Source organism: Alligator mississippiensis, chromosome 5, assembly GCF_030867095.1.
Source record: "Alligator mississippiensis isolate rAllMis1 chromosome 5, rAllMis1, whole genome shotgun sequence".
NCBI classification, from domain to species: domain Eukaryota; kingdom Metazoa; phylum Chordata; order Crocodylia; family Alligatoridae; genus Alligator; species Alligator mississippiensis.
Window position 1 is genome coordinate 161145920 of NC_081828.1, and position 13015 is coordinate 161158934.

At 43.6% G+C, this 13015-nt stretch overlaps 1 protein-coding gene and 1 long non-coding RNA gene across 4 annotated transcripts in view; one reads left to right on the forward strand and one right to left on the reverse strand.

The window, feature by feature from the left end:
• The first annotated feature begins 294 nt into the window (after positions 1-294).
• MACC1 (MET transcriptional regulator MACC1) overlaps positions 295-13015 on the forward strand; it is a 63739-nt gene continuing 51018 nt past the window's right edge. Inside the window, exon 1 of one of the 3 annotated variants that reach the window (XM_019497956.2) lies at positions 295-379. The gene's annotated coding sequence lies outside the window, so the exon portion shown is untranslated. The remainder of the gene's footprint in view (positions 380-13015) is intronic. The other 2 variants (XM_019497955.2, XM_019497957.2) reach the window with 2 other exon arrangements.
• LOC109285815 (uncharacterized) overlaps positions 3019-13015 on the reverse strand; it is an 80649-nt gene continuing 70652 nt past the window's right edge. The window contains exon 3 of the long non-coding RNA XR_002093674.2: positions 3019-6340. This is a non-coding gene — a long non-coding RNA (uncharacterized LOC109285815). The remainder of the gene's footprint in view (positions 6341-13015) is intronic.

Below are 13015 nucleotides of genomic sequence, written 5' to 3' on the forward strand. Positions count from 1 at the left end.
CTGCACAAAAACTAAAAATCAAGAATATTTTCTACACTGAGCACAGGCGTCCTCTCTTTCTAGAAGGCGAAACTCCAGATACCACGCAAGCTCTCCTAGTTTCAGGTGTAATCACGAGCAGGCTGAGAGCAATTATGGGAAATGTAGTTTCTTCTTTCCCTACAGTCAGTTCAAACAGGTTGTGCTAAGCACCAGAGAGACTGCAAGTCCCAGAAGGCATTGCTCACAAACCTTGAGCTACACAAGGTGTGTACTAAGCAGTGAATCTTACCTGTTGCAGTAACTTTCCTCAAAGCCAGCACGGAAAGAGGAACTAAATACATCACGGATCTCCCATACAATGTCGTAATCTGGACCTGAAGGAAACCAGTTACTGCCAGTAAGTTTTTTAAATTAATTTTATTATTATTTATACTTGGGAAGTGGTTGCATGATAGGGTGATAAGGGACTGTTTGAATATTGAGACAGCTGGATTAAATATTGGGAAAAGTTGTGAAATGTTATAGAACCAGTAAATCATAAGGGGTTTTCCTTCTATCATGAATCCTGTCTAGTGATGCTTTCACTCCCTTGTTAGCTTTCTAGTGGTCATATGCAGACCCCATGGGAATCAATGAAAAGATTCATGGTTTAGACCAGCTGAAAGTTTAGCAAGCCAGAGGTTTGGAGTACCCATTGAGAGATACCAAGCACGCTACTAATCTGTATGATTTTAGGAAGAGGCACCCTAGAAGGGCAGCTTTAAAGGAAATGAGTAAATTTGAACTTCAAAATCCTTATCCTTCATTAAAGGAAGGAAAGGTTAAAAGCTAAAAGCTGAATATTCTCAAAAGCAAAAGATGGGAAATGGCAAGATAAGGAAGTCATAACTTAGGCTAGGGACACAAACTACACATAAATAGGTACAAGCAATCAGAAACCAGTTCAAGTCCATAACACAACAGAAGTTCAGTGCGCATAAACTGCTTTTAAATTTTCCAAAAACTGTTTAAGATAAACTTGGATGGATGTAGTATCAGAATTAACTGATTTCTGTTAAATTAGTTTATTGAACTTCTGACCCATATCCTCTCCAGATTCAAGTTAACTCACAGCCCCCCCACATCCCAAGATGCTTTGCACCTCCCCTGCAAATGCCACCTCACAGACTATTTGCTTCAGCCAAGCAGGGAGGCTTGCTCTAGCACCCCACGGCTTCTGGCTGGAGCTACTGCAGGCATGTGGCTGCATTTCCAGAATCAAAAGGGAATGTCTGCTCACTGCGTATCTATTTATCTGTGCAGATTAGACTAACCTACAAAGATCGAATCAATTCAGCCTTGGGCTTTTTGACTCTCTGTACATGGCCTTAGTGATTCTCAACCAGGTTGCCATGGCACCCTGGAGATCACTGAAAACTTTTCAAGGGTGCAATAGGGTGCTACACTGTGTTAACACAATCAGGTATGCAAACATAATTCACAAGATAAACCCACCGATTCCAAATAGGAATCTAAGTCTTAAAAACTTTCTGACCTGTTGTGGTTGTTCTGAGTTCTTTGCAACAGAAGAATTGTTGTTCTGTTATTTTTTCATAGTAAAAAAAATGAGTGAAAACTAAGAGCTGGCATTTTCCAAGGGGTGTCTGGAATCGAAAAAGATTGAGAGCCACTGTCATAACTTCCTTCATGACTATAAAATATAATGAGCTGAGCTGGCCATTTTTTTCATATTTCAGTGAAAAATGTTCCTAAATTTCCCCCTATTTCTTCCAGTCAAAGAGCCCATTACAATTCTACTTAGAACTTCTACAATTTGAAACATTGAATATTGATGAAAATCTGAAAACAACTGAGACTTTTCTTTGATTTTAGACTGGCTTTGATTGTGAACTATTATGGCATACTATTGTCCCCATCTCTCAAAATTTTCAAGATTGAAATAGCTTCCCACTGAGTGGATTTAGGGTTATAGGAATTGCTGTTCTGGATCAGAAGCATCGCTGACAGTGGCCAATGCCAGACACTGTTGAGGAAGGTATAAGGCTCTAGGTATATTAAATTGCACAGTCTACTACCAAAGGGTATTATAAGTGGACATAATGACAGGTGATGCTTCAGGGCATAACATTTTTACCTTAGAAATATTAAAAAATGGATCGACATCTGGAGTTACACTAGTAATAACACAATGATATCTTGTATCACTGATTGTTTGCCAAGCTAATAAGAAGTCAGTGGGCATGCCTAAATTTGCGCATTAATACGCAGTAGCCTATTTTACCATGCATTAAAGTAACATTTAAAAAATGGTGTGATTATGTTAATGCACAGTAAAATAGGCTACTGTGCATTAATTATCACTTAAAAACTGTGCACATTCATTACTATGCATTAAGGCAGCCTAATGCACCTTTCCTTATTACTTCACGTTGGAGATACTAAATTTAATGCGCATTAGGGAAAGTGCCTTAATGCACATGTAAATGCACCCAGTATATATTTAAATATGTTGCACTTGAAAATGTAATGTCCTTGTTTCCTTTTTATTATGGGGAAGGATTATTGGAGGATCAGATTGAACTTTTTTTTGTTTGTTTTTCACTTTTGAGTACAATCTTCTACCTTTTATTTTCTTATTTCTTTTTTCCATGCTAAATAGTGCCTCAGATTCCTGGATCCAGGCCCCATGCTGGTAAATAAGGGGTTGGGGGTAGGGAGACTTCAGAAGGGGACAATGGGGGAACCCCTGCCAGGCTCCATCCCCTGCCTGCTCCCTTAGCCCCTCTGAGCACCCCCCAACCCCTCCCCACTCTCTCAGTCCCATCAATGGCTACCCCACCTGGCCCTAGCATCCTGGCACTTAAAAAAAAAAAAAAAAAAAACAGAAAAAAGAAAAAAAGCACCCTGCACTCACCAGCTTCTGCAGCGACCGTTGGGGCCTCTGGGGGCTCATGGCAGAGCCCCTCCACACAGTGTGGGGCAATGGGGGCAGCAGGGATTGCCCCCCTGCCCCACCTGGCAGGAGCTGGTGGGGGGGGGGGGGGAGGGAGGATCTTTTTAAAGTGCCAGGACCCTGGGGTCAGGCAGTGGATGGGGTCTGTTCGATTTGAAGATTCGGCTGATTTGGCAGTGGCCGATCTCCAAATCAGATTTGCCCAAATCAATTCGGGACAGTGATTCAAATCACCAAATTGAAACACTGTCCCCTGAATCAGTTGAATCCAAATCCCAAGCAAGTACTAGCCACTTTGCACAGGCCTAAGAATTTACTACAACAAAACCTCTGCCCTTGAGTTGCAAGGATGCACAGTGTGGGGAATAATAAGTAATTTATACATTGCAACAAGATAGATGAGGTTGCCTAAAAAGAACCAGACCCAAGCAGTCAGACCATCTAGTCATCAGCTCCCCAGAAAATTTTTCACCATCAGAGTTCCTATCGCCCAGAAGCAGGCATCTCTTTCTACCTCCACAGTGGAAAATTCAGAGAGACTGAAAGGCAAAATGTGATCTCAAAAGTGCCTCTTTCCTGAGGTGTGTGGAGCTATAACGGCATGTATACCTTTGTATATTTTGTTCCTTTGTTTTCAAAAAAATTCTCCAATAGATGCCTCCTTGCCTACTTACTACCCTTTTTATTGCATTTCTCTCTACCTTTTGCTAAGTATTTTCTGGAACACATTTTCCAGAAGCTGAACTCCAGGGTGAAGGTGGAGCCATTCAATCAATCTTATGGAGCAATCACTTTGTAATATCTTGCTTATTATTTTTTCCACTCCTTAATACAGCCTAATATTGTATTTGCTCTTTTGGCTGTACTGCACATTGAGCAAGCATTCTTATTAAAATGTCCAAGATGATGCTGAGACTCTTCCTGAGCAGTTACAGCTAATTCAGAACTCATCAGTGTGGATGAGTAATGTAAATTGCTCCTTCCAACAGTGCCTTTCCATGTACTTACCTGCAGTGAATTTAATCTTCTGTGGTGCTCAGTTACCTAGCTTTGTTAAGCTTTTCTGTAGCTACTCAGTTTCCCCTCATTTTAATACCGGTAAGTAATTTTCTTGTCAAAAAATTTCAGCCTTATCTTTCACGCCCCTTCCCCCAGAGTTTAAAGGTCTATGGTATATTATGGTTAGATGAAAACCAAGCTCAGCTCATGAGGCACTCTTTTAAACAGGGCCTGGAACCAATAAAGGAAGGCTATCCCCATATCCTCTGAAAAAATATAGCCCTACTATCACATTCTCTTAAAACATTAGGGGCTCAATTCTCAGGTGCACTGCAGAAGGTTTACCACTTCAATACCCACTCCAGCACTTCCCCTTCCACCTTGAATTTAGGAAAAACTGTTCACACCCCTGGTTCAAGCTGAAGCAAGTTCATAGATCCTTCAAACTATAACAGTTTGTAATTCCCCTAAAGGGTCTGTTTATTGGCAGAGATTACCTGAGCACAGCACATTTAGCCTTGGCTCCCTCTGCCATGTATCTTGGGTTAGGAGACTAAGTTGGTTATGCCAGGTGCATGGCAGCCAAAGATTCACCACTAAAAGGCCTGGGGACATCTTCAGATAACACTGTAGGGCAATTCTAACTCTTCTGTTCACTAACACTTTCTCTGGGCTTGTCTACTCTGCTGCTGTGGTAAGCATGGGACTGCTGTAGTGAAGCATACCCTGCACACTTCTTTCTGATCTGTATTAGACAAATCCAAGAAACAAAGCAAGAAAGCTGCCCTAGAGAGGAACTGACCATGTGTCCAAGACTGATCCTGGGCTTTCTCTCTGGAATATGTTTATTAGAATGGGCTCAAGGTTGCTTTAAGGCAGTGGTCACCAACCAGTAGATCTCGGATGGGAGAGGGAAGGGATGGGAACTTGATCAAGGCCCCTATGGTGAGGGACAGTGCTGCAAAGGCAGGAGCAGGGATAAGTTGGGTGGGGCCCTGGCCAGGTGGGACTTACCTGCTGGGATGGTGTGCCCCCAAATAATTTTTTCTCCCTCTGTCTTGATCTGCCCCCCCTTCCCTCCTCACAGACTTACCTGCTGGGTGAGGTAGGGGGCAGGGTAGCAGTGGCGGTGCACAGTAGATCTTGGATTGCTTTTAAATGCCAAAGGTGATCTCTTACTTAGAAAAGGTTGGAGACCACTGCTTTAAGGTGACTTCACTACCTTATTTATGAAACTTAATGGTTGCTCAGCAGGATTGAGTGGAGGCAGTCTTGGGTTCAAGAACAGAGGCAGCATTGCCATGCCTTCAGTCATCCTCTGTGTAGAAGATCAGCAAAAAGGAAGTTTAAATTCCCCATGATAGCTATTTTTGTTTTGATTTTGTGGCCACCCTTCCCTTCCCTCTTCTCAGTATGAGGAGGTTAGGGCTTTACGTTTGGGTTGGCATCTGTACATCTGTAGCAAATGCCCATCCCAGAGATAATCACAATGCCCCCTGGTACCTGCTCCACCCTTGCCAATCTGGCTCCCCTTGGGGCCCTCTCCCTTTTACTCACCTGTCATGCTCTGATGTTATACATTTCAGATAGAAGAGAATCTGTCCTAGGGTTTCCCAAGCCTGGTCTTATTCTTAGGACCATAGGTGCTTGTGGTCATTGCCTTAAGGACTAGTATCGTGGGCTCCATCCCCCCCAGTACCCACTCCCAAGCCTCACACGTGATCTGCTAATACAACTCTGTGCCCTTTGGTAGGCCCTTGACACTGGAGCTTCCCTCAATGTACCCTAGTCCCTCCCCTGGGTACCGGATCTTGCTAGTCCCCCCAAGCCCCAGATGTTCTTGCTCTAGTCCTCTCTGGGCACCGGACCTGCCTGGTCCCCCTGGACAGGAACTGGATTTTGTCCCCAGTTACCTAGTTCTTTCTGAGCTCTAGCTCTCTCCCTCTCTCTCGGGGCCCCAAGCCTGTCTGTTCCAAGGCCTGGCCCTCTAGGCAATGGGCTCACCTGCTCCTGTCCCCAGTCCTGGTCTGTTCCTGAGTTCAGTGCTGCTTACCCCACCCAGCTCAGCGGTTATCAGGAGCCCTGCTGCCAGGAGCTCCTCTCACACAATGGCACTCTAGGGTAGACTCCTTGACCAGTTCAGGCCCTAGGCTTATGTGCCTCAAACCCAGCTCCCTTCTGATCGGCTGACTCCCTAATTAGCCCTGTCACACCTGCAGGCTGCTTTTTGGGCAGCCTGGGCTCTTCCCATGACAGGGGCTCCAAGCACCCTGTCACAACATCTTGCAGTTTTTCAGTCAGCACACACACACAGCTTCTACAACAGGAGCCCACAGACGAAAGCCTTTCAGCATATAGCCGTGTTCCACGGTGAGAACAGATCCGTCCTCTGCACTGAATGAGCTCCTGCAGAAAAAAACCCAGAATGCAATTATGTAATTAAGCACATACACATGGAAACCAAATTAAGGCTACCCAGCATTTGCAAGTTTAGATTCTTTCTAGCTTCACTGAATGTTCCTCAGCCTCAGGCACATGTGTCTTTCTAACATATCATGGCAATGGCTCCAAGCTAAAACATCACATGACTACATAAGTACTGTAGTCATCTTAGTGTGGTTCTGAGAATGGGTTTACTTGCTCTGCTGAGAGAGAGAGGCAGTGATGCATATCTCTGGTAGGGGATGGTAGTATCCATGAAGAAGCATGGTGGTTTTTTAGCATCTTTTCACCTCTGACATAGCTAATAAGCAATCTAGACACGCCCCAATCAATTGCTTTTGGGCTTGCTGTAAGTGACGCACTTAAAAATGGACTCTTCACTGTTATTAGATTATTTTAAATCTAGAATTCCTCTCATTTTTTCAATCCCCATTTACTCACCAGCCCCTTCACTTTATCTGTTCTTCAGGTGCATGATAGTCTTGAAAATACTGAATGTAATTTTTTAGTTTTAAGACACTATTGCCCATAGTATTGGTGCACCTCACCAAGTACCTATGTGTCTTTGGGGAGGTCATTTGATCTCTCTGTGTCTGTTTCTGAGAGTATAGCAGTATAGAATGATACCCTACCTCACAAGAGAGTTAATGGAAAATTCATTAATGTTGGTATGAGCTCATGGATTAAGGGGGTGGGAGTTCAGTTAATACTTAGACATGCTTTCACCATTGGCACAGGTTGCAAGGAATTTAGGTTAAGAAATGACATTTTAATTTTTCTTTTACCTGTGATTTCAAACTGTTGTTGTTGTACAGATTCACTAGTAAGTGAACCGAGGTAACCATTTTATTTCAGATAGGAATTTGTAAAGGCAAAGCACTATATAGATACAGCTTATTAACATTACCATATTATTGACATTTTAGTTTACTGTCAAACTGGCCTACAACCAAACCTGTGACTCAGAAGTGACAAACTCTATGTCCTAGGGCCAGTTCTCTGGCACATCCAGTACCAAAAACTTTTGATTTTTTTAAAGAAAAATAAATTATACATTTCCTAGCATCAGGCTGTGTAGTTAAGGGGAAATGTCTTCACCGATAATGATTTAGAAAATAAATTAGCAATTTTTTAAAATTAATTTATTTACTTGCATATGATTTAATGCAAAACCAAACCTAGGACATGATGGACTCATCAAAATGTTCTCAACCACACCCATGATTTACTAGTCCCAAAGTAATAGGATTGCTCTAAAGGCAGCTGTTTGACAAGCCATCAATAATAAAATTCTCAATATATTCATGGAACTAGTGCAGTTCACAGAGCACAAATTGCTGTACATCATTCAGGTTGAAAGTTCAGCAATGTGAAGATGAGCAGGTTTCCTTTTTAGGCTTAGTCGCTCCTCATCCTCCCAACTAATACGGTTGAATGTGGATTCCTGTCTACACAACCAGAATCAAGGTTATTAGCACCTCTCTTTTCACCCAACAGCCATCAGGCTGAAACTGGACTGAAAGTAGAAATACAGGTGTGAAAGGCTCATTACTAATTTCCCAAACTCTTTAGTCCACTCAAAGAATTACTCTAGCTGAAGAGGTTTGCAGCCATATAAATAAGGATAAACACAGTAGACTAGAATAGAATCTACAGCACGTTAAAAAAAAAAAAATTTAAATGGTCTCCTAAGAGGGGACGGTTATATTTTAATTGGAGAGTGTTTGCCAGTTCTTTTACTGAGCTTTGAACTACCTATACCTTTAAATAGTTTCTAATATGGGTGCTGCCTGAATTCAGGCAGAAGTGCTCCATTAACTAGGAAAATATATATATACAAGAAAATTCCTCTGATAATCTACTCCTTGCAGTTTTAAAGCATTTTTGACACTGTAGTGAGGTTTTTGCCACTTGCAGTGAAGCCCTAAACCTGTAATTAAGACAAGACAGCTTGAAATGTCAAACACGGAATTAACTTGCATCCTATAACATCAGTTGTTTCTTAAAATGTGAACTTTTGAACTCAACAAAGTTGCCTTGTTATATGGTAATTGCAGGCAGCTTCTCGAGTTCTTATCTCCTGAATTGACTGCATGTTAACACCGTTATGTGGCTTAAAGCACTCATTATTCGGCTCAAAGGTATACTACTTCAGGGCAGGATTATCTCTAATCCGCATAGCCTTGCTCCTGTTCCATTAAGGTGTGGCCACTCTCTACAGCTATTCCACCCAAGTTGAAGTCTTCCAGTATCCCAGGATGCTCCAGGGCTGCAGAGTTGCTCTGTCTGGCAGGAGCAGTGGTGTCTCCTGCTGCTGCTCAGACTTGCTCACTGCTCCCACGAGGCAGAGTAATCACTGCACCCCTTGAACACCCGGGGACCGTGGTGCCTCCTATGCAGTCCCTCAACCATGGCCAGCAACCCCCTCCCCCAGCCACAGGTGCCCCAGCCCCTGCATGCATTGGGGCCTGGTATCATCTTGGGTTGCCAGGGATGCTTCAACCACCTTTTACACTCCCAGATTGAAACAGGCTCAGATTTACAGGGCTCAAAGTGTTTTTAATCACAGAAAAAACACGCAGAACATCATGGGGTGCTGCCTCCTCCTGGGTCTATGCATAGCTCCTAGTTCTGCTCCTGCTCCCCAAGCCTCAAATGGCAAGTCACAGCTGTGTGGGTGAAGAAAAGTCCAAGATGGTTTTTCGCTTTAAGGTGCAACTACTCCACTAAGCTGATTAACACTTGTGTGATTTACAGCATAAGGTGTAACAACTCCACTGGCCACACAGTGAAATCAATTGCTTGTTTCAAAGGGTGCTTGGCATGAGAGTCAGTAGCAACACTACAAAGCAAAGGAGACCCACAGAACCTCTATGTCCTGTCAGCTTCTGAGCCGATTTATAGTTAAATACATATTATTTCTAGAAAATTATTAGACCTGGTTTTTAAATACATTGTTTACAAGCAGCAAAATATTTTCCTGAATGAACATGTCTACCTGTACGAAGCATTTACTTCTGGCAGCTCTAAACCAATAGCAGTGAATGGCAGGGAAGGTAATGAGTAGGGGAGTCTAGATATACCTGGTTCAATGCTCTTCTTCTGAAGTATCCACTCCTGCTACTATTGGAGACAGGATATTATTCTAGATGGACCATTTTTATGGCCCAGTTTGGCACTTCTTATGTTTTTATTTTGTTAAAAGCATGCAAACAGTCAATAGACTTATGTAGCTGTGATACCCCCTTGTAGGCACACTGTTCTTGCTTCACTCTGACATTTATGTCTAATTCATGTAATCAATAAATGCAACATTTTGCCTTATCCCCCTTTATAAGGTCTTGCTTTTGATATGGTAAATTGGAATTCAAAGTAACATCCTCCCCTTCCTCCCACCTTCCATGCCTTGATGGAATTATTTAATTTGGCAAAGGGAGGCTGCCCAAAGTAAGGCCTCAGGCAATGATTTAGCATGCTAATCACCTTAAGGGGTAATTTTGTGGATTATGAGCTCCCTGTAGCAACATCTATGCCTCACAGCTGCCATCCAATCAATCTCCCTTGTTGGGGGGGTCTCAGCCTTCTCAGCTTCCACCTCTTTTCTTTCTCTGGGCCATCTAGTCCACTGTGCTGGTCTTGGCTTCTGAGCTTCAGCTCCCACCCTGCCCTATGCTGGACCCCCTGGGCCCTGTCTCTGCCCTCCTCTGGGCTCTGGGTCCTCTGGCCCTGGTTTCAACCCTCTCACACCTATGGGCCTGGTGTCTGCCACTGTCAGGCTTGGGCTCCAACCCTCTCAGTCTCATGTCAGCTATTGCCCCAATCAGACTTGTGCTCCAGGTATTTCAGCCTCAGGCCTCATATTGCCCCCTTGGGCTTGTGTTCTGGCCCTCTTGGCCTCATGCCAGCTATTGTCCCCTTAGGTCCTATACCCTGTCCTGGCCAGTTTCCAGACGTCACATGCTTCTCAGGCACTAAACAGCAGCGCACCCCTCAGGCACCTCACCGCAGCTTTTCATCACCCCTTTACTAGCCACATCCAATCCACCAGTTTGAACTTAAATGGAAACACAAACACACTGGCTATAACCAAACTCTGAGCCTGCTGACTGTAACACATCTCTAAACCTACTGGCTCTATAACAAAATCCTCCTCATCCTGGGTCGTATCTCCCTGCAAGCCCTCAGCCCCTTGCTTGCAGCTCCCACATATAACAGGATCCCAGCCAGTTGTTCAGATATAACTCTCTCCCTGCAGAGATCTTTCCTCTGCAGCACCAGACTACCTGCCTAGACTCAGGCTTGGGCTCATATGCTCCATAAGCCTTGCTACTTTCTGGCCAGGTGAGACTGGCTGCATGTGTGTCCTTTCCCCCAGACTAGCTACATGTGTGTCCTTTACCTTAACGGGCTACTCACTGCCTAGGCAGAAGCATCTCTTCGCTGCCTTCCATCTTACAACTTGCCACTGTTTAGCTGCCTGGGCTCTAGCTGTTACAGTTTCTCCCCTTAAAGAAACTGCAGCAGCAGGTAAAGTAACAGGATCTCTAACCTCCGTTACAGTTTAACTGTAACCTCCCTGTTACAGCTTATTTTAGATTAGATTCTTTATTCAAGCGAGCACATACATTTATAGATCTGCCTTCTTGCCGTTCTTTCCACTCCAGCCCTTTCCCCCAAGCTCCTTTGGAATGTCGGTCCCCTGTCTCCTACTACAGAGGTATGATCTCTGAATCATGCAAAAAAAGAGAACCAAAGTCTCATATCCTATATGACTGCTGTAACTCTGAGCCAGCGGCAGATCCAGAGGGGGTGCAGCTGCATCCCACTATGTACTGGACTGCACTATGATAGCCTCTGGATCCCTGAAGTTCCTAAAGTACATAGGAATCCCTTTCCCCTGTACATTGCCAGTCAGGCCCACTGACACCCCTCTTCTTCTGCTGCTGTTTTCCTTGCTATCCCAGGGTTGGGGGAAACATCAAAGCCACTCCTGAACTCTCCAGCCAATCTGTGTAAGGACTGGAAACAGCAAGAGCAACGGCAGCAGAGATGGGTGCGGATGGGTTCCCCCACCTGGCCCACTCCCTTGATAACAGGCACAGGGTGAAGGAATCGCCTGCCCTTTGCTACTGCTGCTGTTCACAGCTGAGTCCAGCCTCTGCGCAGCCTGGTTAGAGGCGGCAGGAGTGTGGAAAAGGGGATGCAGCCACCCCTGCAGTGCACATGGCTGCTCCTACACCCTCTTTTGATAAATCCTGGATCTGCCCCTGCCCTGTGCTATTGGGAAACTTAAGAGAAGCACCAGCTCCTCCAGCTACATCATCATGGTTTGATCTGTTAAGTGTGCCCCAAAACATCTTCCAGATGAGGCCCTAAAGGGGAGATAGGTGGAAGAGCTCTTATACTGTGAGTCCCACCAGAATTTAGGTGTAAAATAGGTGTTAGCTGCTCAGCAATACCAAGGCATAAGCAGTTTGAAGAATGTCCAGAAGCTGACATAGAGGTACCCAAGCAACTTTATCAGACAGACACTTCAAAGACTTCAGCACTTCCAGAGTTAGGAAACAATCTGAGCCCAAAATACTGAGGATCTTCTAGTTAGGCAGAAAGTGGGTAATGAAGCCATTTTATGAATCTTGCTCCAGTCTCTCATTGATTCAAATGCTATTATTTCTCTTGGATGCAAAGTGCCAGTCACTATAGAATCTAGTTGCATTAATGTCAATACAATACAGCTGTATGATGCAAAGTAGTGCAATGATTGATTTTTCTCTTAAAAACGACTCATCTTTTTTATTTTTAATCAAAGCTAATAATACTTATCTCCTGTGATGTCTGATTTTGAGATTGCTCACTGGCTTGCATTGAAAATATTATGAATTTTTAAGTTGGCTTGTTACTATTGATTAGTAATGTTATAAGTGGTAGCACATACAAACTAGATTGTTTTCCATTGGATACAACATCTCACACTGATGTGAATCAGGTGAAACTATAAACAGCACTTACAGATTTAAAAACAAAAAAGATTTTTCTGTTAATTCCCACATGAGAAATGGCTTCTCCATTGACTCATCCAGGTATGTACTTATCTGTACATTTGTGTATTTTTGAGGAAATTGATGTTTGTACTAAGGCAGGGGCTGCTTGCACAGCAAAAGGCTAGTTCTGTTATTAAACAATAATACTCTGAGTCTCAAAATCAAGTAATAAACTTATTTTAGGCTGCAGGCAAACTGCCCATCTATATCTGTCTTGCTATATGCTGCAAAATTTGAGTGAGAGCTAATATATTCAGTATGCTTTCAGTAATATTCCTCTAATTAAAACAGGCTCAACAAATTAACTGAACTCTCATTTCCCATTGTTGTGAAAAATAGTTTGAATTTAGTGTTCTATGATTGGCTGTCAGCATGTTATTCTTCTTAGACAGACAAATATCTAGGAGAGAGAAAGCAAAGGTGTCAGTGCCATAACAAGCAGAGTTGGTGCCTGGGGCAAACCCTGTTGGAAAGGGTGGAGGATTGTGCATGGCTCTGAGAAGAGGATGGCAGCAGTCTTACCCATACAGGGAACTCCGAAACAGTCCCTGGCTGAAATGCTGCTACTACCGCTGTGTTATCTGCCTGTCTAAGCTGT